Here is a 12293-nt window from a genome sequence, read left to right as displayed (position 1 = left end):
CAGCTACACAGGAGGCTGAGGCAGGAGAATGGCGTGAACCCAGGAGGCGGAGCTTGCAGTGAGCTGAGATCCGGCCACTGCACTCCAGCCTGGGCGACAGAGCGAGACTCCGTCTCAAAAAAAAAAAAAAAAAAAAAAAAAAAAAAAACACAAGAAGGCTCAGTACTGGCTGCATACATGGGTAAAAGGTTTTTCATCCCCAAAAACAACCTGCCAACACAGCCCTTTCCTTCTTAGGTACAGTCTGTATTAGAGTCCTGAAAGCACAGCAATACTGCCAAGAGGCAAGTTTTATTTTTTTAAATACAGTTTCAACACATGTCATTAAAGCACATTTCAAATGCTATTTATTTATTTATTTTTAAGACAGAGTCTTGCTGTGTCTCCCAGACTGGAGTGCAGTGGCTCAATCTCTGCTCACTGAAACCTCCGCCCCCCGGGTTCAAGCGATTCTCCTGCCTCAGCCTCCCAAGTAGCTGGAACTACAGGCGCCCACCAACACGCTCGGCTAATTTTTTTTTTTTTTTTTGTATTTTTAGTAGAGATGGGGTTTCACTATGTTGGCCAGGCTGTTCTTGAACTCCTGACCTTGTGATCTGCCTGCACTGGTCTCCCAAAGTGCTGGGATTACAGGCATGAGCTATTGCGCCCGGCCCTTCTAATGTTATTTAAAATTCTTAGTTCCTAAATACACATCAATTTGAGCAGGCCCATCTTAAACTGAAAAGCTTATAATAGATAATACTTTCCAACTGTTTACATTGTATACTTTCATAAAAATAGGTAAAAATTAAAGTCTACCATATCACTATTATACTTTAGCTTGTCTGTAGCTTCCAATCCTCTGTAGAAAACTATCAAAGAGGCCGGGCGCAGTGGCTCAAGCCTGTAATCCCAGCACTTTGGGAGGCCGAGGCGGGCGGATCACGAGGTCAGGAGATCGAGACCATCCTGGCTAACATGGTGAAACCCCGTCTCTACTAAAAATACAAAAAAAACTAGCCGGGCAAGGTGGCGGGCGCCTGTAGTCCCAGCTACTCCGGAGGCTGAGGCAGGAGAATGGCGTGAATCCGGGAAGCGGAGCTTGCAGTGAGCTGAGATCCGGCCACTGCACTCCAGTCCCGGCGACAGAGCGAGACTCCGCCTCAAAAAAAAAAAAAAAAAAAAAGAAAACTATCAAAGAATAATACTGAAGAAACAAAGTCTCTGCACCTGAAGGTAAACAACATTTTTATGCTGTTAAAAAGAAATTACAAACGTTTTCTTCCCTGTAAGATGAGGATCACGAAAGTATCAGTGCATGTATGTCTTCATCAATTAGAATATTACCTGCAAGGGGGCATGAGGGAACTTTTTGAAGCAATGGAAATATTCTGTATCTTAACTTTGGTGGTGGTTATACTACTGAATACACAGTTGTCAAGGACTTGTACACTTAAAATAGGTGAACCGTACTGTATGTAAATTATACCTCAATAATGCTGATTGAAAAATTACAAGTGAAAATGGGAAACAGTAAAGCCAGGGCATAGCAGTGCTACAAAGAAATTAACATCTTTAGTCGACAACATTTCAATAGTCTATCCTGGCAGTATTTGAATTAACCATTAAAAAAAAATGATGAGTACACGCTTGTAATCCCAGCACTTTGAAAGGCCAAGGCGAGTGGATTACTTGAGTCCAGGAGTTTGAGACCAGGCTGGGCAACACGGTGAGACCCCCTTATCTACAAAAAAAATTACCTGGGCATGGTGGCGCATGCCTGTGGTTCCAGCTACTTGGGAGGCTGAGGTGGGAGGATCACTTGAGCCCAGAAGGCAGAGGTTGCTGTAAGCCAAGATCACACCACTGCACTCCAGCCTGGGTGACAGAGAGAGATCCAGTTTCAAAAAAAAAGAAAAAGGCCAGGCACAGTGGCTCATGCCTGTAATCCCAGCACTTTGGGAGGCCACGGTGGGCGGATCACCTGAGGTCAGGAGTTTGAGACCAGTCTGGCCAAAATGGTGAAACCCCATCTCCAATAAAAACACAAAAATTAGCCAGGCGTGGTGGCAGATGCTTGTAATCCCAGCTACTCGGAGGCTGAGGCAGGAGAATCCCTTAAACCTAGGAGGTGGAGGTTGCAGTGAGCCAAGATTACACCACTGCATTCCAGCCTAGGTGACAGAGCAAGACACCATCTCAAAAAAAAAAAAAAAAAAAAGGCCAGGCACAGTGGCTCACGCCTGTAATCTCAGCACTTTGGGAGGCTGAGGAAGGCGGATCACGAGGTCAGGAGATCGAGACCATCCTGGCTAACACGGTGAAACGCCGTCTCTACTAAAAATACAAAAAATTAGCCGGGTGCGGTGGCGGGCGCCTGTAGTCCTAGCTACTCAGGAGGCTGAGGCAGGAGAATGGCGTGAACCCGGGAGGCGGAGTTTACAGTGAGCTGAGATCGCGCTACTGCACTCCAGCCTAGGCGATAGAGCGAGACTCCGTCTCAAAAAAAAGGTAGAAAGTAGAAGCAAGATGGGGAAGAGTGAAGGATGCTCTTCTCAGACATATTATTTCTGCCTTCTCTCACTTGGACTATGTAATTCAGGAAAGGTCATGAATGAGAATTTCACCTTTACACTAAAATGGAAATAATGCAATCCAAAAGAAGGGAAAAAGGGAATACACAATTCTCAAATGCTTCAGAGGTGCATTTACCATATATGCAGATTCATGTACTCTTTAACTGGAAGGTACTACGACATACTAATTTTAAAACATTTTAAAATTTTTTTTTTTTTTTCAGACAGAGTCTTGCTCTGTTGCCCAGGCTGGAGTATAGTGGTGCAATCTCGGCCCACTGCAACCTCTGGTCCCGGGTTCAAGCAATTCTCCTGCCTCAGCCTCCCAAGTAGCTGGGATTACAGGCACATGCCACCATACCTGGCTAATTTTTTGTATTTTTAGTAGAGGTGGGATTTCATCACATTGATCAGGCTGGTCTTGAACTTCTGACCTCAGGTGATCCACCTGCCTCAGCCTCCCAAAGTGCTGGGATTACAGGCATGAGCCACCACACCCAGCCAAAACATTTTAATTTTTTCAGAAAGTCGACTCCCTCTCTTAGATTGAAAAATAACTAAAATAAAAAATTTTCTTTAAAAATACAAACGTTTTTCTAGATACAAAGGTATCTTTTATATATATATAAGCTCACAGCTACCAGTTCTAAATTGTATGATTCAGTTATTATTAGAGTATTATAGGATACCTAAAACATTTTTTAAAACCAGATTTCAATACACTAAACTGTCAATAACTAAGTGCTGTCAATTCATATTTTAGTTGAACTGAAATACTTAAAATCCAGATGTGACAAGGTATTTGTAAAGTTGCCTCAATTTCTCTCAAAGAAAATCACACTCCAAAGCTTTGCCACAGAGATCTTTTATTTGGAATGACTGGGCTATCTACAGAGAAGGAACTTCTTGAGTTTAAATAGGGATTTCTCAAAGCTAACATCAAGAAGTCCTGTAAACTGTGCCAAATTGTGGATGGTATATAAACAAACACAATATTTATTTTGGGACAAAGATCCTGCAGGCAAGTGTGTAAAAGGTTCCAGAAGAAACAGAGTCATAGACCTTTATTAGAAAAGGCCATTTAAAATAAAATTCTGTCCTCACTCATTAAATCCAATGTTGTTAGATTTTGCTTCATTTCACGCTCACAAAAATAAATTAAAAGACTTTTAAGTATAAAAGTCCACAAAGAAAAAAAATATAACTTATCAAAAATTTTAAAAGTAGCTACTCTAATGACATATACTTTATAAATACTTCTGGATGTCTGATATTAATGTATTTGACTATCAATTAAAATCACAAGCTATAAACAGGAATGTAAACCATAAAAAAGTTTAACCTCTCTTTTTCTGAGGTCCATGTGGTAAAAACTAGATAGCATATTCAATTTCCACACACAAAAAAGAACAGTACCACTGTAAAGTTCATTTTTTTCATTTTATGAAATGATTTTCATACCCCTTATCTTTCAAGTCATAAACTGGTATTGCAAAGTCAGTACATCCAATCATTACTTCAAAATACCAATGAAGCTTTATGAGATACAGAATACATGTAAAAACCATTAATCTGACCACTCAAGACTAACAATTTATGGTCAACCATAATCACTTGCATTTATTTGAAATAAAAGTAAATGGAAATAAGTCCTAAGAGGAAAGATAGGCCGGGCACGGTGGCTCAAGCCTGTAATCCCGGCACTTTGGGAGGCCGAGACGGGCGGATCACGAGGTCAGGAGATCGAGACCACCCTGGCTAACACGGTGAAACCCCATCTCTACTAAAAAATACAAAAATCAGCCAGGCGCGGTGGCAGGCGCCTGTAGTCCCAACTACGCGGGAGGCTGAGGCAGGAGAATAGCGTGAACCCGGGAAGCGGAGCTTGCAGTGAGCTGAGATCCAGCCACTGCACTCCAGCCTGGGCGACAGAGCGAGACTCCATCTCAAAAAAAAAAAAAAAAGAGGAAAGATAAAAGGAATTGGAGTTGTTTGGTCTATACAATTTTAACTTAAGAATGATTTAGGCCGGGTGCGGTGGCTCAAGCCTGTAATCCCAGCACTTTGGGAGGCCGAGACGGGAGGATCACGAGGTCAGGAGATTGAGACCATCCTGGCTAACACGGTGAAACCCCGTCTCTACTAAAAAAATACAAAAACTAGCCGGGCGCAGTGGCGGGCGCCTGTAGTCCCAGCTACACGGGAGGCTGAGGCAGGAGAATGGCTTGAACCTGGGAGGCGGAGCTTGCAGTGAGTGGAGATCGCGCCACTGCACTCCAGCCTGGGTGACAGAGCGAGACTCTGTCTCAAAAAAAAAAAAAAAAAGAATGATTTAAATTCTGATTAGTTGCTTTTCCCTTGTCTTTTGACAGCTAAATTAATGTAAAGAAGAATTAAGAACATTTTGGCTGCCAGTGTTTGTAACACACCAGGATGGAACACTTGGGAAAGATGTAATGTTCCAACGTTTTTCTTTTTTCTTTTTTTTTTGAGACGGAGTCTTGCTCTGTTGCCCAGGCTGGAGTGCAGTGGCCGGATCTCAGCTCTCTGCAAGCTCCGCCTCCCAGGTTTACGCCATTCTCCTGCCTCAGCCTCCGGAGTAGCTGGGAATACAGGTGCCCGCCACCTTGCCTAGCTAGTTTTTTTTGTATTTTTCAGTAGAGACGGGGTTTCACCATGTTAGCCAGGGTGGTCTCGATCTCTTGACCTCGTGATCCGCCCGTCTTGGCCTCCCAAAGTGCTGGGATTACAGGCTTGAGCCACTGCGCCCGGCCCCAACATTTTTCAACTACCTGACATGAAGCTTACCTAAGGCACACTATAGCACAAACACTCTATCAATCAGTTAGCTATAATCTCACCCTACAGAACCATCAAATAGTCTAACTGTGGATAGGTGTTTACAATTTAAAAGGCATTTTCACATATTCCGGTACTACATTTAATTCTCACATGACGCACATGAATAGGGCAAACATTCTGATCCTCACTTACATGTTAAGGAAAACAGTTACGATTGTCTTGACTCAAATCTAGAGCTCTTTCTACTATATTGTATTAGTTTAAACCATTTCTGAGAAAGATCCTTATTAAGAGCCAATGTAGGCAGCTCACCAGGTACCTGGGTATAATAGTTTCAAATATATTTGAAGGATAGATTATAAAATTCTGTGCTCTAACTTGGTCATATGTAAGGTATGTACTTACAATCACACACCCGTTAACAGACCTTTCTTACGGAAGCCCTTGATTTGAAAATATTCTACAGCCACATTAGCAACAGAAAGAATAAAAGGACTAATTTCTTGGAGCCCATTTTCTTAAATCATAAAACTATTTCAAATAATAGATAATATAGAGCTTTTTGTTTCCACTCTATTAGGATTCAGTTTTTTCTGAGTTCACTAAATTTAAGTGAGTATTATTGTAGCCGGCCTCTAAGATGGCCTCAATGATCCCAGCCTCCTGGTATTCACACCCGTGTGTGTGTGAACACCTCTCTCCCTGTTGAACGTGGGTTAGACTTAGTGACCAGCTTCTAATGAACAGGCTAAGCAACAAGTGACTCAAATAATAGATCATAAAAGGTATGAAAGTGACTTGAAGAATAGATCATAAAAGGCACGGTGGGCTGGGCGCAGTGGCTCACACCTATAATCCCAGCACACTGGGAGGCTGAGGCAGGCAGATCACCTGAGGTTAGGAGTTTGAGACCAGCCTGGCCAACATGGTGAAACCCCATCTCTACTAAAAATACAAAAATTAGCCACATGTGGTGGCGTATGCCTATAATCCCAGCTATTTGGGAGGCTGAGGAAGGACAATTGCTTGAACCCGGAAGGCAGAGGTTGTAGTGAGCTGAGATTACTCCACTGCACTCCAGCCTGGGTGACAGAGCAAGACTCTGTCTCAAAAGATAGATAGATAGATAGATAGATAGATAGATAGATAAAAGGCATAGTGGCTTCACTCTTTTTCTCTCTATGGAGAAGCATGGCTAGGAAGTGAAGCCACCTACCAACAGGCAGATCCTTCAGTTCTAGTCAAGTCTTCAGAGACTGCATAGTCCCAGGCAAAAGCTTGACTGCACCCTCATCAGAGACACTGAGGCAGAACCACCCAGTCCAGCCGGTCCCAGATTCCTGCAAAGGGGCACAAGGAAACCTTTGCAGGGGGGGGAACTGAAATATATCTTGACTGTGGTAGCATCTACATGGGTGCATACATTTGTTAAAACTCAGGCTGGACGCAGTGTCCCACGCCTGTAATCCTAGTACTTTGGGAGGTCAAGGTGGAAGGATTGCTTAAGGCCAGGAGTTAGAGGCCAGCCTGAGCATAATTATTTTCTCTACAAAAAAATTTAAAAATTAGCCAGATGTGGTGGCAAATACCTGTCGTCCTAGTGAGTCAAGAGACTGAGGCAGAAAAAATAATGAAACACTTAGAAACAAATGTTTTTTTTTTTTTTTAAAGCCTGTAATCCCAGCACTTTGGGAGACCAAGGCAGGAGGATCACTTGAGGCCAGGAGTTCGAGACCAACCTAGGCAATATAACAGAACGCCATCTCCACAAAAAATACAAAAATAATTTCAGGCATGGTGGTGATGGGGTTACAGGTGAGATGCTGTGGTCCCAGCTACTTGGGAGGCTGAGGTGGGAGGATCACCTGAGCCTGGGAGGTTGAGGCTGCAGTGAGCCATGATGGCGCCACTGTACTCCAGCCTGGGAAGAGAATGAGACCTTGTTTTGTGGGGGTAAAAAAAAGCAGGAGGATCTCTTGAGCCTAGGAGTTTGAGGTTTGAGGTTATAGTGAGCTATAATCACACCACTGCACTCCAGCCTGGATGACAGAGTGAGACCCTCTCTCTTAAAGAAAAAAAAAAAAGGAAACAAGCTGCAATAACAAGCTCCCACCACAAGCTCACATGCCCTAAACAGACCTAACCTGCTGCTCAAAATTGTTCCAGCCAGTTTTCCCAGCCCAGATGACAGTAACCCCATATTCCCAGTTTCTCTAGCCAAAAAGTGGGAGTCATTCTTTTTTTTTTTTTTTTTTTGAGATGGAGTTTCACTCTTGTTGCCCAGGCTGGAGTGCAGCAGCACGATCTCAGCTCACTGCAACCTCCCCTTCCCAGGTTCAAGTAATTCTCCTGCCTCAGCCTAAGTTAGAGTCATTCTTAATTCTTCTCTTTCTCACACGCCATATCCAATCCATAAGCAAATCTTGTTGTCTCTATCTCAAAATACATCCAGGATATGACCATTTCTCACTACCTCTACTGCTACCACCCTGGCCTCTCACCAAGATTACTGCAATAGCCTGCTTCACTTTTGTCCTCTATAATCTATTATTAACCTAGCAGCTAGCATTAGTCTCTCAAAACCTAACGTAGATCGTATCATTCATCTGCTCAAAAGCCAGCTGCAGGAGCATGCCTTTACTCTCAGCTACTTCGGAAGCTGACCAAGAGGATAACTTGAGTCCAGGAGTTTGAGTCACCCTGGGCAACATACCAAGACCCTGTACCTAAAAAATAAGCAAACTAGGCCGGGCGCGGTGGCTCAAGCCTGTAATCCCAGCACTTTGGGAGGCCGAGACGGTTGGATCCCGAGGTCAGGAGATCGAGACCATCCTGGCTAACACGGTGAAACCCCGTCTCTACTAAAAATACAAAAACTAGCCGGGCGAGGTGGCGGGCGCCTGTAGTCCCAGCTACTGGGGAGGCTGAGGCAGGAGAATGGCGTAAACCTGGGAGGCGGAGCTTGCAGTGAGCTGAGAGCCGGCCACTGCACTCCAGCCTGGGTGACAGAGCAAGACTCCGCCTCAAAAAAAAAAAAAAAAAAAAAAAAGCAAACTAAACACTCAAAACTATTCCCCATCTCACTCAGAATAAAAATCCCATGTGGTTATAATGGCCTACCATGGTCACATGCACTGGCTCATTATTATTTCTGATTTCATCTACTACAACTTCTTTCACAGTCTACTCTAGCCACAATGGCCTGCTTGCTGTTGATCCAACATAGGGTGCCACTCTGGGGCCCTTTATAATGGCTGTTTCCTCTGTCTGGAACATCTCTCCCCCACCCCCAACTCCTGCACGGCTCACCATTCCCTAACCTCCTTTGTGTCTTGGTTCAGGTATGATCTTCCTTACCCAGACCACCTAATTTAAAACTGCAAACGTTCCTGCTCATTGATCACCCTTATCCTATAATACCTTTCCTTTTTCCCAAAGCTATTGTCACTTTGTAAGCTATTATATAACTTATTATGTATATTGTCCATTAAGGATCTCTGCTTTGTTCACCGATGTATCTCAAATACCTGGGACAATGCTCAGTACACATAACGTGTTCAACAAAGACCTTCTGAATGAATAAATTTTTGGGTAACTGTGACAGGTACAGTAGTGGTTAAAGACTTTACATACACTATTTCAGTTACTCTCAACAGCAACCCTGGGAAGTATCCATTAATCTCATTTTACAACTGAGGATTATAATAATTAAACATGCCCAAAGTTACATCATAGTAAATGCAGAAGCCAGAACTTAACTCAATTTTGCCTAACTCTAAAGCCTTAACAACTATAGCTCCTCAAAGCTGCATATGAATGGGACGAGAACTAAGCTGCTTCAGTAGGTAACTCAGTTGAAAGAATATGAAAGAAGACACTGATATGGAATCCAAAATAAGGAACAGAGGAACAATTAACATTTGGAGAAGTTCCTTCAATTTTCTTTGCTTCCAGTCCTAGTCCTGTGGGGACAGAAACAAAACCTAATGGTTATAAGAAACAGACCATAAAAAGAGAAAAGAAATTCGAGACCCCACAGTCTGAGCTCTATGGATGAGAAAACACAGGGCAATGCCTTTTCTCCAAATTCACTGGAGAACTTTATTACAGTGGCATGGAACAGTGCAGCAGGAGTTTTTGCCTTAAAATGCTTTTTATCCTAGAAAAAAAGTACAGAAGTAGTACAGATGTTGGCAAAATTTTTTTTTTTTTTTTTGAGACGGAGTCTCGCTCTGTTGCCCAGGCTGGAGTGCAGTGGCTGGATCTCAGCTCACTGCAAGCTCCGCCTCCCGGGTTCACGCCATTCTCCTGCCTCAGCCTCCCGGAGTAGCTGGGACTACAGGCGCCCGCTACCTCGCCCGGCTAGTTTTTGTATTTTTTTTTAGTAGAGACGGGGTTTCACCGTGTTAGCCAGGATGGTCTCGATCTCCTGACCTCGTGATCCGCCCGTCTCGGCCTCCCAAAGTGCTGGGATTACAGGCTTGAGCCACCGCGCCCGGCCGGCAAAATTTTATTTGAGAAATACAGGATCTATGCATAACATTTGCAGATTTATATCTGAGGGAAAGATACTGATTTCTACCAGTGTCATCATTTATGGAACACAGCCACACTCAATTGTTTACATATTGTCTAGGGCCCTTTCACACCACAACAGCAGAATTAAGTAGTTACAGAGATGAGTAGTTGTGACAGAGACTGAAAGTCTGCAAAACTGAAAACATTCACATTTGTCCCTTCACAGAAAAAAACTTCTAAAAACCAGTATTTTAAAAATGTACATTTCCTAATAGCTTGCATCAGTTCTACCATTCTTCCTAATAGAATTAAAAACATATCTTTTTAATACATTCATGCATTGCTTTAACAATGTTTCAGCCTACAATGGATCATACATATGACAGTAGTCCTGTAAGATTATAATGAATCTGAAAAATTCCTATTGCCTAGTGACATCATAGCTATTTTAACATTGTAGTGCAATTGCTTAATTTTTATAAGCAATTTGGTGTGTCCTAAGCATACTGTGTTTATAAAACCTACAGAATCACATTCATTCACCACTTACTCAAGTGACTGACCCACAGCAACTTCCAGTCCTGCAAGCTCCATTCAAAGCCATTTTTTTAATATTGTATTTTTACCATGTCTTTTCTACGTTTAGATACATTAAGACACACAAATACTTACCATTGTGTTACAGTTGACTACAGTATTCAGTACGGTAACATGCTGTACAGTACAGGTTTGTAGCCTAGGAGCAACAGACTATACTATATAGCCTAAGTGTGTAGCAGGCTATACCATCTAGGTCTGTGTAAGTATGCTCTATATATACACAATGATAAAAATCACCTAGCAACACATTTCCCAGAACATATCCCTGCCATTAAGCGACACATGACTGTACTATAACAAACCATCTCACATTTTTGTTATTTTTGGTCATATAACTAAAAACATCTCAATGGCTTAAGTCCAAGGATAATGTGGTGTTCACACTAGTGAAGCAGTATCATTAAATTAATTCAAGCAAACTTAACTTTTGGTAGCGTTAACAACCCATTTATTAGTTATTAAATACTGGAAGACCTCAGTAACACTGAGATGATGCTCTTGAAGCATTAAAATAGTTTTGGGCTAAAGCTGACAAAAAAAAATTTTTTTTTTTTTTGGTTTATGTCTTTAGGATCTGAGCTACCACATTAAACAAACTTTAAGGAAGTATTCCAACAAGAAAAAATAATAATTTCAATGGTCACACATACGTGCATCAGAAGGACCAAAAAAACAACAATCCTACAAGGACTTCTCAAATTCTTCCTTATATACTGTGTAAGAATTACCAAATAGTAAAATCTGGAACATTCACTTTTAGTTTTTCAAGCAAACAAACTAATACACAGGAAAACAAACTGCTTATTACTCGTTTTTAAAAATCTTATAATCTATTTTCCCTTTTCCAATTCAAAGATTGTTTTGTCATGCACAAAAGATCAAATCTAATTCCATAAAACTGGAGAAAACAAAAAATTCTTAATTTTATATATACATATATACACACTATACACATATACATATACACGTATATATATGTATATATACACATATATACACACACAAGATTAAAAATCTTTTTCCTAATACAAAAACCTTTTAATTTTCTCAAAGGAATAGACATTTCTCACGTTACATAAATGTGGCAGGTTATGCCATTCATGATGACACTTAGAAAACTAACTTAGTAAGTTGATAAAAACAAGTACAAAAACACACTGCGAAACAAACCCAGAAAAAATAATGAGTATAAAACTGGATCCAAAAGGGTGTTTTGAGTATAAAACTAGATTTAAAAGAATGTTTCTTCTTTAAAAATTTTATTTCAAGAAGTCAACTCCTTGACTTCTCAATCAGGGATCAACCAATCCAAGATGCTATTCATTAAAATTTCACCAGGCCAGGTGCAGTGGCTCACTCCTGTAATCCCAGCACTTTGGGAGGCAGAGGCGGGCAGATCACATGGTCAGGAGTTCAATACTAGCCTGACTAATATGGTGAAACCTCGTCTCTACTAAAAATACAAAAAATTAGCCAGGCGTGGTGGCACACGCCTGTAATCCCAGCTACTCAAGAGGCTGAGGCAGGAGAACAGCTTAAAACCCAGGAGGTGGAGGTTGCTGTGAGCCAAGATCACGCCACTATACTCCAGCCTGGGCAACAGACAGAGACTCCATCTCAAAAAAACAAACAAAAAAAATCACCCAAATCAAAATCATAATACATTTAACGTAGACTTGAAATAAGGCTCTCAGCTTAAACATTTTACCTATATTTTTGTATCTTTAATCTAAACTTCTAACATCAAAACTGTAAGACATGTTCCCGGAAACTTTTTTTCAAAACAAAAAATACATATTTCCAAGTTAAAATTTT

General features: G+C 41.6%; 1 protein-coding gene across 4 annotated transcripts in view; it reads right to left on the bottom strand.

The window, feature by feature from the left end:
• Positions 1-12293, bottom strand: part of CBFB (core-binding factor subunit beta) — an 82393-nt gene that overhangs the window by 60824 nt on the left and 9276 nt on the right. The gene's annotated exons all lie outside the window — the stretch shown is intronic.

This window comes from Trachypithecus francoisi, unplaced genomic scaffold (genome assembly GCF_009764315.1).
Source record: "Trachypithecus francoisi isolate TF-2019V2 unplaced genomic scaffold, Tfra_2.0 Lachesis_group10, whole genome shotgun sequence".
In the NCBI taxonomy this organism is placed as follows: Eukaryota; Metazoa; Chordata; class Mammalia; order Primates; family Cercopithecidae; genus Trachypithecus; species Trachypithecus francoisi.
Note: the sequence above shows the minus strand (reverse complement) of the source record. Positions and strands in the feature narration are given on the sequence as shown.